At 46.1% G+C, this 15,996-nt stretch overlaps 1 protein-coding gene across 1 annotated transcript in view; it reads right to left on the bottom strand.

The window, feature by feature from the left end:
• ADCY1 (adenylate cyclase 1) overlaps positions 1 to 15,996 on the bottom strand; it is a 1,733,599-nt gene that overhangs the window by 1,575,270 nt on the left and 142,333 nt on the right. The window lies entirely within an intron of this gene.

The following is a 15,996-nucleotide window of genomic DNA, read 5'->3' as shown; positions in this document are numbered from 1 at the left end:
GGTGAGGCTTTACAGGACAGAGTGCTTCTCCACGGGACATGTTAACTCATGGGCAGCTGGCTCATCAAGGAACCAGAGCAGCTTGAACGAGGTGACCTTGCTCGGGTCCCAGGTGTGCGGTTCCTAAAATGGCTGCCATATACACGTCCACTGATAGGAGACGCGGAAGGTATTAAACTGATCAGAACAATACTAAATTCACCACTCCAATCTGGTGGCACATTAGCTTGCCAGTGCAGTGCCCCAAATTTCAAGTAAGAGGACCGACCAAGCATCTTCTTCCATCTCCCTGTTACAGAAATCACTGCCATATCCATAGAAATTGTACATAATATCCAGGATAGTTTTACAGGGCCAAATCTTGTCGCCTGTTGAAAGAGGTGACCTTGCTCGGGTCCCAGGAGTGTGGTTCCTAAAATGGCTGCCATATACACGTCCACTGATAGGAGACGCGGAAGGTATTAAACTGATCAGAATAATACTAAACTCACCACTCCTATCTGGTGGCACATTAGCTTGCCCGCGCAGTGTCCCAAATTTCAAGTAAGAGGACCGACCAAGCATCTTCTTCCATCTCCCTGTTACAGAAATCACTGCCATATCCATAGAAATTGTACAGAATATCCAGGATAGTTTTACAGGGCCAAATCTTGTCGCCTGTTGAAAGAGGTGACCTTGCTCGGGTCCCAGGTGTGCGGTTCCTAAAATGGCTGCCATATACACGACCACTGATAGGAGACGCGGAAGGTATTAAACTGATCAGAACAATACTAAACTCACCACTCCTATCTGGTGGCACATTAGCTTGCCCGCGCAGTGCCCCAAATTTCAAGTAAGAGGACCGACCAAGATTCTTCTTCCATCTCCCTGTTACAGAAATCACTGCCATATCCATAGAAATTGTACAGAATATCCAGGATAGTTTTACAGGGCCAAATCTTGTCGCCTGTTGAAAGAGGTGACCTTGCTCGGGTCCCAGGTGTGCGGTTCCTAAAATGGCTGCCATATACACGTCCACTGATAGGAGACGCGGAAGGTATTAAACTGATCAGAACAATACTAAACTCACCACTCCTATCTGGTGGCACATTAGCTTGCCCGCGCAGTGCCCCAAATTTCAAGTAAGAGGACCGACCAAGCATCTTCTTCCATCTCCCTGTTACAGAAATCACTGCCATATCCATAGAAATTGTACATAATATCCAGGATAGTTTTACAGGGCCAAATCTTGTCGCCTGTTGAAAGAGGTGAACTTGCTCGGGTCCCAGGTGTGCGGTTCCTAAAATGGCTGTCATATACACGTCCACTGATAGGAGACGCGGAAGGTATTAAACTGATCAGAACAATACTAAACTCACCACTCCTATCTGGTGGCACATTAGCCTGCCCGCGCAGTGACCCAAATTTCAAGTAAGAGGACTGACCATGCATCTTCTTCCATCACCCTGTTACAGAAATCACTGCCATATCCATAGAAATTGTACAGAATATCCAGTTTAGTTTTACAGGGCCAAATCTTGTCGCCTGTTGAATGAGGTGACCTTGCTCGGGTCCCAGGTGTGCGGTTCCTAAAATGGCTGCCATATACACGTCCACTGATAGGAGACGCGGAAGGTATTAAACTGATCAGAACAATACTAAACTCACCACTCCTATCTGGTGGCACATTAGCTTGCCCGCGCAGTGCCCCAAATTTCAAGTAAGAGGACCGACCAAGATTCTTCTTCCATCTCCCTGTTACAGAAATCACTGCCATATCCATAGAAATTGTACAGAATATCCAGGATAGTTTTACAGGGCCAAATCTTGTCGCCTGTTGAAAGAGGTGACCTTGCTCGGGTCCCAGGTGTGCGGTTCCTAAAATGGCTGCCATATACACGTCCACTGATAGGAGACGCGGAAGGTATTAAACTGATCAGAACAATACTAAACTCACCACTCCTATCTGGTGGCACATTAGCTTGCCCGCGCAGTGCCCCAAATTTCAAGTAAGAGGACCGACCAAGCATCTTCTTCCATCTCCCTGTTACAGAAATCACTGCCATATCCATAGAAATTGTACATAATATCCAGGATAGTTTTACAGGGCCAAATCTTGTCGCCTGTTGAAAGAGGTGAACTTGCTCGGGTCCCAGGTGTGCGGTTCCTAAAATGGCTGTCATATACACGTCCACTGATAGGAGACGCGGAAGGTATTAAACTGATCAGAACAATACTAAACTCACCACTCCTATCTGGTGGCACATTAGCTTGCCCGCGCAGTGCCCCAAATTTCAAGTAAGAGGACCGACCAAGATTCTTCTTCCATCTCCCTGTTACAGAAATCACTGCCATATCCATAGAAATTGTACAGAATATCCAGGATAGTTGTACAGGGCCAAATTGTGTCGCCTGTTGAAAGAGGTGACCTTGCTCGGGTCCCAGGTGTGCGGTTCCTAAAATGGCTGCCATATACACGTCCACTGATAGGAGACGCGGAAGGTATTAAACTGATCAGAACAATACTAAACTCACCACTCCTATCTGGTGGCACATTAGCTTGCCCGCGCAGTGTCCCAAATTTCAAGTAAGAGGACCGACCAAGATTCTTCTTCCATCTCCCTGTTACAGAAATCACTGCCATATCCATAGAAATTGTACAGAATATCCAGGATAGTTTTACAGGGCCAAATCTTGTCGCCTGTTGAAAGAGGTGACCTTGCTCGGGTCCCAGGTGTGCGGTTCCTAAAATGGCTGCCATATACACGTCCACTGATAGGAGACGCGGAAGGTATTAAACTGATCAGAACAATACTAAACTCACCACTCCTATCTGGTGGCACATTAGCTTGCCCGCGCAGTGCCCCAAATTTCAAGTAAGAGGACCGACCAAGCATCTTCTTCCATCTCCCTGTTACAGAAATCACTGCCATATCCATAGAAATTGTACATAATATCCAGGATAGTTTTACAGGGCCAAATCTTGTCGCCTGTTGAAAGAGGTGAACTTGCTCGGGTCCCAGGTGTGCGGTTCCTAAAATGGCTGTCATATACACGTCCACTGATAGGAGACGCGGAAGGTATTAAACTGATCAGAACAATACTAAACTCACCACTCCTATCTGGTGGCACATTAGCCTGCCCGCGCAGTGACCCAAATTTCAAGTAAGAGGACTGACCATGCATCTTCTTCCATCACCCTGTTACAGAAATCACTGCCATATCCATAGAAATTGTACAGAATATCCAGTTTAGTTTTACAGGGCCAAATCTTGTCGCCTGTTGAATGAGGTGACCTTGCTCGGGTCCCAGGTGTGCGGTTCCTAAAATGGCTGCCATATACACGTCCACTGATAGGAGACGCGGAAGGTATTAAACTGATCAGAACAATACTAAACACACCACTCCAAGTGCTGTTACTTATTTAAATTTTTTTGGGTGAGGCTTTACAGGACAGAGTGCTTCTCCACGGGACATGTTAACTCATGGGCAGCTGGCTCATCAAGGAACCAGAGCAGCTTGAACGAGGTGACCTTGCTCGGGTCCCAGGTGTGCGGTTCCTAAAATGGCTGCCATATACACGTCCACTGATAGGAGACGCGGAAGGTATTAAACTGATCAGAACAATACTAAATTCACCACTCCAATCTGGTGCCACATTAGCTTGCCAGTGCAGTGCCCCAAATTTCAAGTAAGAGGACCGACCAAGCATCTTCTTCCATCTCCCTGTTACAGAAATCACTGCCATATCCATAGAAATTGTACATAATATCCAGGATAGTTTTACAGGGCCAAATCTTGTCGCCTGTTGAAAGAGGTGACCTTGCTCGGGTCCCAGGAGTGTGGTTCCTAAAATGGCTGCCATATACACGTCCACTGATAGGAGACGCGGAAGGTATTAAACTGATCAGAATAATACTAAACTCACCACTCCTATCTGGTGGCACATTAGCTTGCCCGCGCAGTGTCCCAAATTTCAAGTAAGAAGACCGACCAAGCATCTTCTTCCATCTCCCTGTTACAGAAATCACTGCCATATCCATAGAAATTGTACAGAATATCCAGGATAGTTTTACAGGGCCAAATCTTGTCGCCTGTTGAAAGAGGTGACCTTGCTCGGGTCCCAGGTGTGCGGTTCCTAAAATGGCTGCCATATACACGACCACTGATAGGAGACGCGGAAGGTATTAAACTGATCAGAACAATACTAAACTCACCACTCCTATCTGGTGGCACATTAGCTTGCCCGCGCAGTGCCCCAAATTTCAAGTAAGAGGACCGACCAAGATTCTTCTTCCATCTCCCTGTTACAGAAATCACTGCCATATCCATAGAAATTGTACAGAATATCCAGGATAGTTTTACAGGGCCAAATCTTGTCGCCTGTTGAAAGAGGTGACCTTGCTCGGGTCCCAGGTGTGCGGTTCCTAAAATGGCTGCCATATACACGTCCACTGATAGGAGACGCGGAAGGTATTAAACTGATCAGAACAATACTAAACTCACCACTCCTATCTGGTGGCACATTAGCTTGCCCGCGCAGTGCCCCAAATTTCAAGTAAGAGGACCGACCAAGCATCTTCTTCCATCTCCCTGTTACAGAAATCACTGCCATATCCATAGAAATTGTACATAATATCCAGGATAGTTTTACAGGGCCAAATCTTGTCGCCTGTTGAAAGAGGTGAACTTGCTCGGGTCCCAGGTGTGCGGTTCCTAAAATGGCTGTCATATACACGTCCACTGATAGGAGACGCGGAAGGTATTAAACTGATCAGAACAATACTAAACTCACCACTCCTATCTGGTGGCACATTAGCCTGCCCGCGCAGTGACCCAAATTTCAAGTAAGAGGACTGACCATGCATCTTCTTCCATCACCCTGTTACAGAAATCACTGCCATATCCATAGAAATTGTACAGAATATCCAGTTTAGTTTTACAGGGCCAAATCTTGTCGCCTGTTGAATGAGGTGACCTTGCTCGGGTCCCAGGTGTGCGGTTCCTAAAATGGCTGCCATATACACGTCCACTGATAGGAGACGCGGAAGGTATTAAACTGATCAGAACAATACTAAACACACCACTCCAAGTGCTGTTACTTATTTAAATTTTTTTGGGTGAGGCTTTACAGGACAGAGTGCTTCTCCACGGGACATGTTAACTCATGGGCAGCTGGCTCATCAAGGAACCAGAGCAGCTTGAACGAGGTGACCTTGCTCGGGTCCCAGGTGTGCGGTTCCTAAAATGGCTGCCATATACACGTCCACTGATAGGAGACGCGGAAGGTATTAAACTGATCAGAACAATACTAAATTCACCACTCCAATCTGGTGGCACATTAGCTTGCCAGTGCAGTGCCCCAAATTTCAAGTAAGAGGACCGACCAAGCATCTTCTTCCATCTCCCTGTTACAGAAATCACTGCCATATCCATAGAAATTGTACATAATATCCAGGATAGTTTTACAGGGCCAAATCTTGTCGCCTGTTGAAAGAGGTGACCTTGCTCGGGTCCCAGGAGTGTGGTTCCTAAAATGGCTGCCATATACACGTCCACTGATAGGAGACGCGGAAGGTATTAAACTGATCAGAATAATACTAAACTCACCACTCCTATCTGGTGGCACATTAGCTTGCCCGCGCAGTGTCCCAAATTTCAAGTAAGAGGACCGACCAAGCATCTTCTTCCATCTCCCTGTTACAGAAATCACTGCCATATCCATAGAAATTGTACAGAATATCCAGGATAGTTTTACAGGGCCAAATCTTGTCGCCTGTTGAAAGAGGTGACCTTGCTCGGGTCCCAGGTGTGCGGTTCCTAAAATGGCTGCCATATACACGACCACTGATAGGAGACGCGGAAGGTATTAAACTGATCAGAACAATACTAAACTCACCACTCCTATCTGGTGGCACATTAGCTTGCCCGCGCAGTGCCCCAAATTTCAAGTAAGAGGACCGACCAAGATTCTTCTTCCATCTCCCTGTTACAGAAATCACTGCCATATCCATAGAAATTGTACAGAATATCCAGGATAGTTTTACAGGGCCAAATCTTGTCGCCTGTTGAAAGAGGTGACCTTGCTCGGGTCCCAGGTGTGCAGTTCCTAAAATGGCTGCCATATACACGTCCACTGATAGGAGACGCGGAAGGTATTAAACTGATCAGAACAATACTAAACTCACCACTCCTATCTGGTGGCACATTAGCTTGCCCGCGCAGTGCCCCAAATTTCAAGTAAGAGGACCGACCAAGCATCTTCTTCCATCTCCCTGTTACAGAAATCACTGCCATATCCATAGAAATTGTACATAATATCCAGGATAGTTTTACAGGGCCAAATCTTGTCGCCTGTTGAAAGAGGTGAACTTGCTCGGGTCCCAGGTGTGCGGTTCCTAAAATGGCTGTCATATACACGTCCACTGATAGGAGACGCGGAAGGTATTAAACTGATCAGAACAATACTAAACTCACCACTCCTATCTGGTGGCACATTAGCCTGCCCGCGCAGTGACCCAAATTTCAAGTAAGAGGACTGACCATGCATCTTCTTCCATCACCCTGTTACAGAAATCACTGCCATATCCATAGAAATTGTACAGAATATCCAGTTTAGTTTTACAGGGCCAAATCTTGTCGCCTGTTGAATGAGGTGACCTTGCTCGGGTCCCAGGTGTGCGGTTCCTAAAATGGCTGCCATATACACGTCCACTGATAGGAGACGCGGAAGGTATTAAACTGATCAGAACAATACTAAACACACCACTCCAAGTGCTGTTACTTATTTAAATTTTTTTGGGTGAGGCTTTACAGGACAGAGTGCTTCTCCACGGGACATGTTAACTCATGGGCAGCTGGCTCATCAAGGAACCAGAGCAGCTTGAACGAGGTGACCTTGCTCGGGTCCCAGGTGTGCGGTTCCTAAAATGGCTGCCATATACACGTCCACTGATAGGAGACGCGGAAGGTATTAAACTGATCAGAACAATACTAAATTCACCACTCCAATCTGGTGGCACATTAGCTTGCCAGTGCAGTGCCCCAAATTTCAAGTAAGAGGACCGACCAAGCATCTTCTTCCATCTCCCTGTTACAGAAATCACTGCCATATCCATAGAAATTGTACATAATATCCAGGATAGTTTTACAGGGCCAAATCTTGTCGCCTGTTGAAAGAGGTGACCTTGCTCGGGTCCCAGGAGTGTGGTTCCTAAAATGGCTGCCATATACACGTCCACTGATAGGAGACGCGGAAGGTATTAAACTGATCAGAATAATACTAAACTCACCACTCCTATCTGGTGGCACATTAGCTTGCCCGCGCAGTGTCCCAAATTTCAAGTAAGAGGACCGACCAAGCATCTTCTTCCATCTCCCTGTTACAGAAATCACTGCCATATCCATAGAAATTGTACAGAATATCCAGGATAGTTTTACAGGGCCAAATCTTGTCGCCTGTTGAAAGAGGTGACCTTGCTCGGGTCCCAGGTGTGCGGTTCCTAAAATGGCTGCCATATACACGACCACTGATAGGAGACGCGGAAGGTATTAAACTGATCAGAACAATACTAAACTCACCACTCCTATCTGGTGGCACATTAGCTTGCCCGCGCAGTGCCCCAAATTTCAAGTAAGAGGACCGACCAAGCATCTTCTTCCATCTCCCTGTTACAGAAATCACTGCCATATCCATAGAAATTGTACATAATATCCAGGATAGTTTTACAGGGCCAAATCTTGTCGCCTGTTGAATGAGGTGACCTTGCTCGGGTCCCAGGTGTGCGGTTCCTAAAATGGCTGCCATATACACGTCCACTGATAGGAGACGCGGAAGTTATTAAACTGATCAGAACAATACTAAACTCACCACTCCTATCTGGTGGCACATTAGCTTGCCCGTGCAGTGCCCCAAATTTCAAGCAAGAGGACCGACCAAGCATCTTCTTCCATCTCCCTGTTACAGAAATCACTGCCATATCCATAGAAATTGTACAGAATATCCAGGATAGTTGTACAGGGCCAAATTGTGTCGCCTGTTGAAAGAGGTGACCTTGCTCGGGTCCCAGGTGTGCGGTTCCTAAAATGGCTGCCATATACATGTCCACTGATAGGAGACGCGGAAGGTATTAAACTGATCAGAACAATACTAAACTTACCACTCCTATCTGGTGGCACATTAGCTTGCCCGCGCAGTGTCCCAAATTTCAAGTAAGAGGACCGACCAAGCATCTTCTTCCATCTCCCTGTTACAGAAATCACTGCCATATCCATAGAAATTGTACAGAATATCCAGGATAGTTTTACAGGGCCAAATCTTGTCGCCTGTTGAAAGAGGTGACCTTGCTCGGGTCCCAGGTGTGCGGTTCCTAAAATGGCTGCCATATACACGTCCACTGATAGGAGACGCGGAAGGTATTAAACTGATCAGAACAATACTAAACTCACCACTCCTATCTGGTGGCACATTAGCTTGCCCGCGCAGTGCCCCAAATTTCAAGTTAGAGGACCGACCAAGCATCTTCTTCCATCTCCCTGTTACAGAAATCACTGCCATATCCATAGAAATTGTACATAATATCCAGGATAGTTTACAGGGCCAAATCTTGTCGCCTGTTGAAAGAGGTGAACTTGCTCGGGTCCCAGGTGTGCGGTTCCTAAAATGGCTGTCATATACACGTCCACTGATAGGAGACGCGGAAGGTATTAAACTGATCAGAACAATACTAAACTCACCACTCCTATCTGGTGGCACATTAGCTTGCCCGCGCAGTGACCCAAATTTCAAGTAAGAGGACTGACCAAGCATCTTCTTCCATCACCCTGTTACAGAAATCACTGCCATATCCATAGAAATTGTACAGAATATCCAGGATAGTTTTACAGGGCCAAATCTTGTCGCCTGTTGAAAGAGGTGACCTTGCTCGGGTCCCAGGTGTGCGGTTCCTAAAATGGCTGCCATATACACGACCACTGATAGGAGACGCGGAAGGTATTAAACTGATCAGAACAATACTAAACTCACCACTCCTATCTGGTGGCACATTAGCTTGCCCGCGCAGTGCCCCAAATTTCAAGTAAGAGGACCGACCAAGCATCTTCTTCCATCTCCCTGTTACAGAAATCACTGCCATATCCATAGAAATTGTACATAATATCCAGGATAGTTTTACAGGGCCAAATCTTGTCGCCTGTTGAAAGAGGTGACCTTGCTCGGGTCCCAGGTGTGCGGTTCCTAAAATGGCTGTCATATACACGTCCACTGACAGGTGACGCGGAAGGTATTAAACTGATCAGAACAATACTAAACTCACCACTCCTATCTGGTGGCACATTAGCTTGCCCGTGCAGTGCCCCAAATTTCAAGCAAGAGGACCGACCAAGCATCTTCTTCCATCTCCCTGTTACAGAAATCACTGCCATATCCATAGAAATTGTACAGAATATCCAGTTTAGTTTTACAGGGCCAAATCTTGTCGCCTGTTGAATGAGGTGACCTTGCTCGGGTCCCAGGTGTGCGGTTCCTAAAATGGCTGCCATATACACGTCCACTGATAGGAGACGCGGAAGTTATTAAACTGATCAGAACAATACTAAACTCACCACTCCTATCTGGTGGCACATTAGCTTGCCCGTGCAGTGCCCCAAATTTCAAGCAAGAGGACCGACCAAGCATCTTCTTCCATCTCCCTGTTACAGAAATCACTGCCATATCCATAGAAATTGTACAGAATATCCAGGATAGTTGTACAGGGCCAAATTGTGTCGCCTGTTGAAAGAGGTGACCTTGCTCGGGTCCCAGGTGTGCGGTTCCTAAAATGGCTGCCATATACATGTCCACTGATAGGAGACGCGGAAGGTATTAAACTGATCAGAACAATACTAAACTTACCACTCCTATCTGGTGGCACATTAGCTTGCCCGCGCAGTGTCCCAAATTTCAAGTAAGAGGACCGACCAAGCATCTTCTTCCATCTCCCTGTTACAGAAATCACTGCCATATCCATAGAAATTGTACAGAATATCCAGGATAGTTTTACAGGGCCAAATCTTGTCGCCTGTTGAAAGAGGTGACCTTGCTCGGGTCCCAGGTGTGCGGTTCCTAAAATGGCTGCCATATACACGTCCACTGATAGGAGACGCGGAAGGTATTAAACTGATCAGAACAATACTAAACTCACCACTCCTATCTGGTGGCACATTAGCTTGCCCGCGCAGTGCCCCAAATTTCAAGTAAGAGGACCGACCAAGCATCTTCTTCCATCTCCCTGTTACAGAAATCACTGCCATATCCATAGAAATTGTACATAATATCCAGGATAGTTTTACAGGGCCAAATCTTGTCGCCTGTTGAAAGAGGTGACCTTGCTCGGGTCCCAGGTGTGCGGTTCCTAAAATGGCTGTCATATACACGTCCACTGATAGGAGACGCGGAAGGTATTAAACTGATCAGAACAATACTAAACTCACCACTCCTATCTGGTGGCACATTAGCTTGCCCGCGCAGTGACCCAAATTTCAAGTAAGAGGACTGACCAAGCATCTTCTTCCATCACCCTGTTACAGAAATCACTGCCATATCCATAGAAATTGTACAGAATATCCAGTTTAGTTTTACAGGGCCAAATCTTGTCGCCTGTTGAATGAGGTGACCTTGCTCGGGTCCCAGGTGTGCGGTTCCTAAAATGGCTGCCATATACACGTCCACTGATAGGAGACGCGGAAGGTATTAAACTGATCAGAACAATACTAAACTCACCACTCCTATCTGGTGGCACATTAGCTTGCCCGTGCAGTGCCCCAAATTTCAAGCAAGAGGACCGACCAAGCATCTTCTTCCATCTCCCTGTTACAGAAATCACTGCCATATCCATAGAAATTGTACAGAATATCCAGGATAGTTGTACAGGGCCAAATTGTGTCGCCTGTTGAAAGAGGTGACCTTGCTCGGGTCCCAGGTGTGCGGTTCCTAAAATGGCTGCCATATACACGTCCACTGATAGGAGACGCGGAAGGTATTAAACTGATCAGAACAATACTAAACTCACCACTCCTATCTGGTGGCACATTAGCTTGCCCGCGCAGTGTCCCAAATTTCAAGTAAGAGGACCGACCAAGATTCTTCTTCCATCTCCCTGTTACAGAAATCACTGCCATATCCATAGAAATTGTACAGAATATCCAGGATAGTTTTACAGGGCCAAATCTTGTCGCCTGTTGAAAGAGGTGACCTTGCTCGGGTCCCAGGTGTGCGGTTCCTAAAATGGCTGCCATATACACGTCCACTGATAGGAGACGCGGAAGGTATTAAACTGATCAGAACAATACTAAACTCACCACTCCTATCTGGTGGCACATTAGCTTGCCCGCGCAGTGCCCCAAATTTCAAGTAAGAGGACCGACCAAGCATCTTCTTCCATCTCCCTGTTACAGAAATCACTGCCATATCCATAGAAATTGTACATAATATCCAGGATAGTTTTACAGGGCCAAATCTTGTCGCCTGTTGAAAGAGGTGAACTTGCTCGGGTCCCAGGTGTGCGGTTCCTAAAATGGCTGTCATATACACGTCCACTGATAGGAGACGCGGAAGGTATTAAACTGATCAGAACAATACTAAACTCACCACTCCTATCTGGTGGCACATTAGCTTGCCCGCGCAGTGACCCAAATTTCAAGTAAGAGGACTGACCAAGCATCTTCTTCCATCACCCTGTTACAGAAATCACTGCCATATCCATAGAAATTTTACAGAATATCCAGTTTAGTTTTACAGGGCCAAATCTTGTCGCCTGTTGAAAGAGGTGACCTTGCTCGGGTCCCAGGTGTGCGGTTCCTAAAATGGCTGCCATATACACGACCACTGATAGGAGACGCGGAAGGTATTAAACTGATCAGAACAATACTAAACTCACCACTCCTATCTGGTGGCACATTAGCTTGCCCGCGCAGTGCCCCAAATTTCAAGTAAGAGGACCGACCAAGCATCTTCTTCCATCTCCCTGTTACAGAAATCACTGCCATATCCATAGAAATTGTACATAATATCCAGGATAGTTTTACAGGGCCAAATCTTGTCGCCTGTTGAAAGAGGTGACCTTGCTCGGGTCCCAGGTGTGCGGTTCCTAAAATGGCTGTCATATACACGTCCACTGATAGGTGACGCGGAAGGTATTAAACTGATCAGAACAATACTAAACTCACCACTCCTATCTGGTGGCACATTAGCTTGCCCGCGCAGTGACCCAAATTTCAAGTAAGAGGACTGACCAAGCATCTTCTTCCATCACCCTGTTACAGAAATCACTGCCATATCCATAGAAATTGTACAGAATATCCAGTTTAGTTTTACAGGGCCAAATCTTGTCGCCTGTTGAATGAGGTGACCTTGCTCGGGTCCCAGGTGTGCGGTTCCTAAAATGGCTGCCATATACACGTCCACTGATAGGAGACGCGGAAGGTATTAAACTGATCAGAACAATACTAAACTCACCACTCCTATCTGGTGGCACATTAGCTTGCCCGTGCAGTGCCCCAAATTTCAAGCAAGAGGACCGACCAAGCATCTTCTTCCATCTCCCTGTTACAGAAATCACTGCCATATCCATAGAAATTGTACAGAATATCCAGGATAGTTGTACAGGGCCAAATTGTGTCGCCTGTTGAAAGAGGTGACCTTGCTCGGGTCCCAATACAGGGATCCTTAGGACAGGTGTCAATCCATATCTGCCAAGTGAGCCTATGTAGGGGGAACAGTCCCTATTCTGCTCTGTGTGAGGAGGAGGAACGGGAAATGAGTAGCTCGGCATCCAACCTTGTGCAAATGGGGTCTTTCATGCTGTCGTGCCTGTTGAGGGACCCTCGTATAAAAAGGCTGAAGGAGAACGACCTGTTCTGGGTGTCCACGCTACTAGACCCCCGGTATAAGCAGACAGTGGCGGAAATGTTACCGAATTACAAGTCGGAAAGGATACAGCATTTGCAAAATAAATTAAAAAGTATGCTTTACACAGCGTATAAGGGTGATGTCACAGCACAACGGGATCTAACAGGGGAAGAGGTGAAAGTCATCCTCCTCCTCCTCCCACGACCACGCCATATCTGCCAAGTGACCCTATGTAGGGGGAACAGTCTCTATTCTGCTCTGTGTCAGTGTGTATCATGGGCTCTGAGGACAGGGAACCGTCTCTATTCTGCTCTGTGTCAGTGTGTATCATGGGCTTTGAGGACAGGTGTTAATCCATACCTGCCAAGTGACCCTATGTAGGAGGAACAGTCTCTATTCGGCTCTTTGTCAGTGTGTATCAGGGGCTTTGAGGACAGGTGTCAATCCATACCTGCCAAGTGACCCTATGTAGGGGGAACAGTCTCTATTCTGCTCTGTGTCAGTGTGTATCATGGTCTCTGAGGACGGGGAACAGTCTCTATTCTGCTCTGTGTCAGTGTGTATCAGGGGCTTTGAGGACAGGTGTCAATCCATACCTGCCAAGTGACCCTATGTAAGGGGAACAGTCCCTATTCTGCTCTGTGTCAGTGTGTATCAGGGTCTCTGAGGACAGGTGTCAATCCATATGTCAAGGTGTCAATCCATATGTCAAGGTGTCAATATGTCATATGTCAGTTGTCAATCCATATCCATTGCGATTTAGGAATGTTAGGTGATTTCTGCTCTTGTATTTTACTGCACTTTATTGACACCAAGTCCCTGAGGAAGTCCAAGCTAAGGACGAAACGCGTAGGACGCTTTATGGTGACATGCTGTTTGTTTTAAACTTGAATATATATACATCTATGGATTGATGAATTTGTGAGGAGGGACAACACTCTGGACACTGAAGGAAAAATATATCACTCAAGGCTGTTTTATCTCCACAAATTTGTGAGTGACCAATTATGAATACATAACAGTGCCAGTCTCCACACAGTTATACGCTATGTTGTTTTGTTTTATTTGTATTTAGCAGATTGTCCCCTATCCTATTTGCACAGAACCCTGTAAGGACCTATGAAACGAGGAGCAAATTTCATGGAAGGAACTTTCAAGCAGATGTTTCTGGTACTCAACCATACCCTATCGCCCGGACAGAATACAGGAGCCACCCTTCTGCGTTTGTCAGCGTGTTGTTTGGACAACATGGAATTATGAACAAGGATTTGTCGAGTCTGATCCCACAACTTTCTCAGATTGGCAACATGAATATCAACCGACGGTATCCCCTGGGAGGGGGAGGCCGACGGAAGAACGGAAGGATGGAAGCCATAATTCATGAAAAAGGGGCTAGAACGAGTAGAATCGCAAACACTGTTGTTGTGCGCAAACTCCGCCCAAGGAATCAGACCGACCCAATCGTCCTGGTGTTCAGAAACAAAACAACGCAAGAACTGTTCAACCTTTTGGTTGGTGCGCTCGGCAGCCCCATTGGACTGGGGATGATAGGCGGAGGAAAAATTTAATTTGATACCAAGCTGGGAACAGAAGGATCTCCAAAACCGGGAAACAAATTGGGAATCTCTATCAGAAACGATTTCAGAAGGAATCCCATGTAAACGAAAAATCTCCCTCGTGAAAATTTCAGCCAATTCGGGAGAAGAGGGCAATTTGAGCAGAGGTACAAAATGAGCCATTTTGGTAAACCTGTCAATTACTGTGAGGATAACCGTATGTCTTTTAGAAACCGGTAAATCAACGATGAAGTCCATAGCCAGACAGGACCATGGTTTCACAGGAATTTCTAGGGGTTGCAAAAGTCCACATGGAAGCGTATGAGGTTGTTTGGTCCTCATACAGACATCACATGCCCCGACGAATTCCTTAAGATCCTTACGTAATGAAGGCCACCAGAAATCTTTAGAAATCAGAGAACATGACTTGCGTATGCCAGGATGTCCGGCAAATTTACTGTTATGAAAACACTGCATAAGTTCCAGTTGGAGTTTAGGAGGCACGAAGTAACGGTCCCCCGGAATAGGTCCGGGTGCCAGATGTTGTAACTTCTTGATCTCCTCCAGCAACGGAGAGTGAATCTTAATGCTAGTGCTGGCAATAATATTACGCTTAGGAACTATAGAAGAAAAAACCATTTCAGGCATAGTAGAAGGTTCATGTTGGCGGGACAATGCATCGGCCTTAGAATTCTTAGAACCAGGTCTATAAGTGAGAACATAGTTGAAATGAGTAAGGAACAAAGACCAACGAGCCTGCCTGGCAGATAATCGCTTGGCTTCCCCTATATATGACAGATTCTTGTGATCCGTCAAAATAGTAACCGGGTGTAAAGTCCCTTCCAACAAGTGTCTCCACTCCTTTAAAGCCAAAATTACCGCTAACAGTTCCCTGTCACCAATATCATACCTGCTCTCAGGCCCAGACAATTTCCTAGAAAAAAAAACACATGGATGCAGTGGTTTATTCAAACTTAACCTTTGGGACAGAATAGCGCCTACACCTGTCTCTGAGGCGTCTACCTCGAGTAAGAAAGGCAAAGATGTGTCTGGATGAACTAATATCGGTGCTGAGGCAAACTGTTCCTTGAGAGTACTGAAAGCAACAAGCGCTTCTGGAGACCATGTCTTAGTATCAGCACCCTGTTTAGTCATGTTAGTAATAGGAGAGATAATAGACGAGTATCCCTTAATGAAGCGCCTATAGTAATTCGAGAAACCGATGAATCTCTGAATGGCCTTGAGTCCCTTGGGCAATGGCCAATCCAAGATAGATTGGAGTTTAACAGGGTCCATCTTAAAGCCCTCACCTGAAATAACGTAACCAAGAAAATTTACCTGAGATTGGTCAAAGCTACACTTCTCCAATTTGCAGTACAACCCATGCTGTAGAAGTTTATGTAATACCCTTCTGACTTGTTTGTGATGAGTTTCAGGCTCTTTAGAATGTATTAGTATATCATCCAAATAAACTATAACACATTCCTGTTGAAATTCCCTAAGAACCTCATTAATCAAGTCCTGGAATACAGCAGGAGCATTGCAAAGCCCAAAGGGCATTACCGTGTACTCATA

Source organism: Pelobates fuscus, chromosome 4 (assembly GCF_036172605.1).
Source record: "Pelobates fuscus isolate aPelFus1 chromosome 4, aPelFus1.pri, whole genome shotgun sequence".
In the NCBI taxonomy this organism is placed as follows: Eukaryota; Metazoa; Chordata; class Amphibia; order Anura; family Pelobatidae; genus Pelobates; species Pelobates fuscus.
The sequence above is the reverse complement of the archived record's forward strand: the minus strand, read 5'-3'. Positions and strand labels throughout refer to the sequence as shown.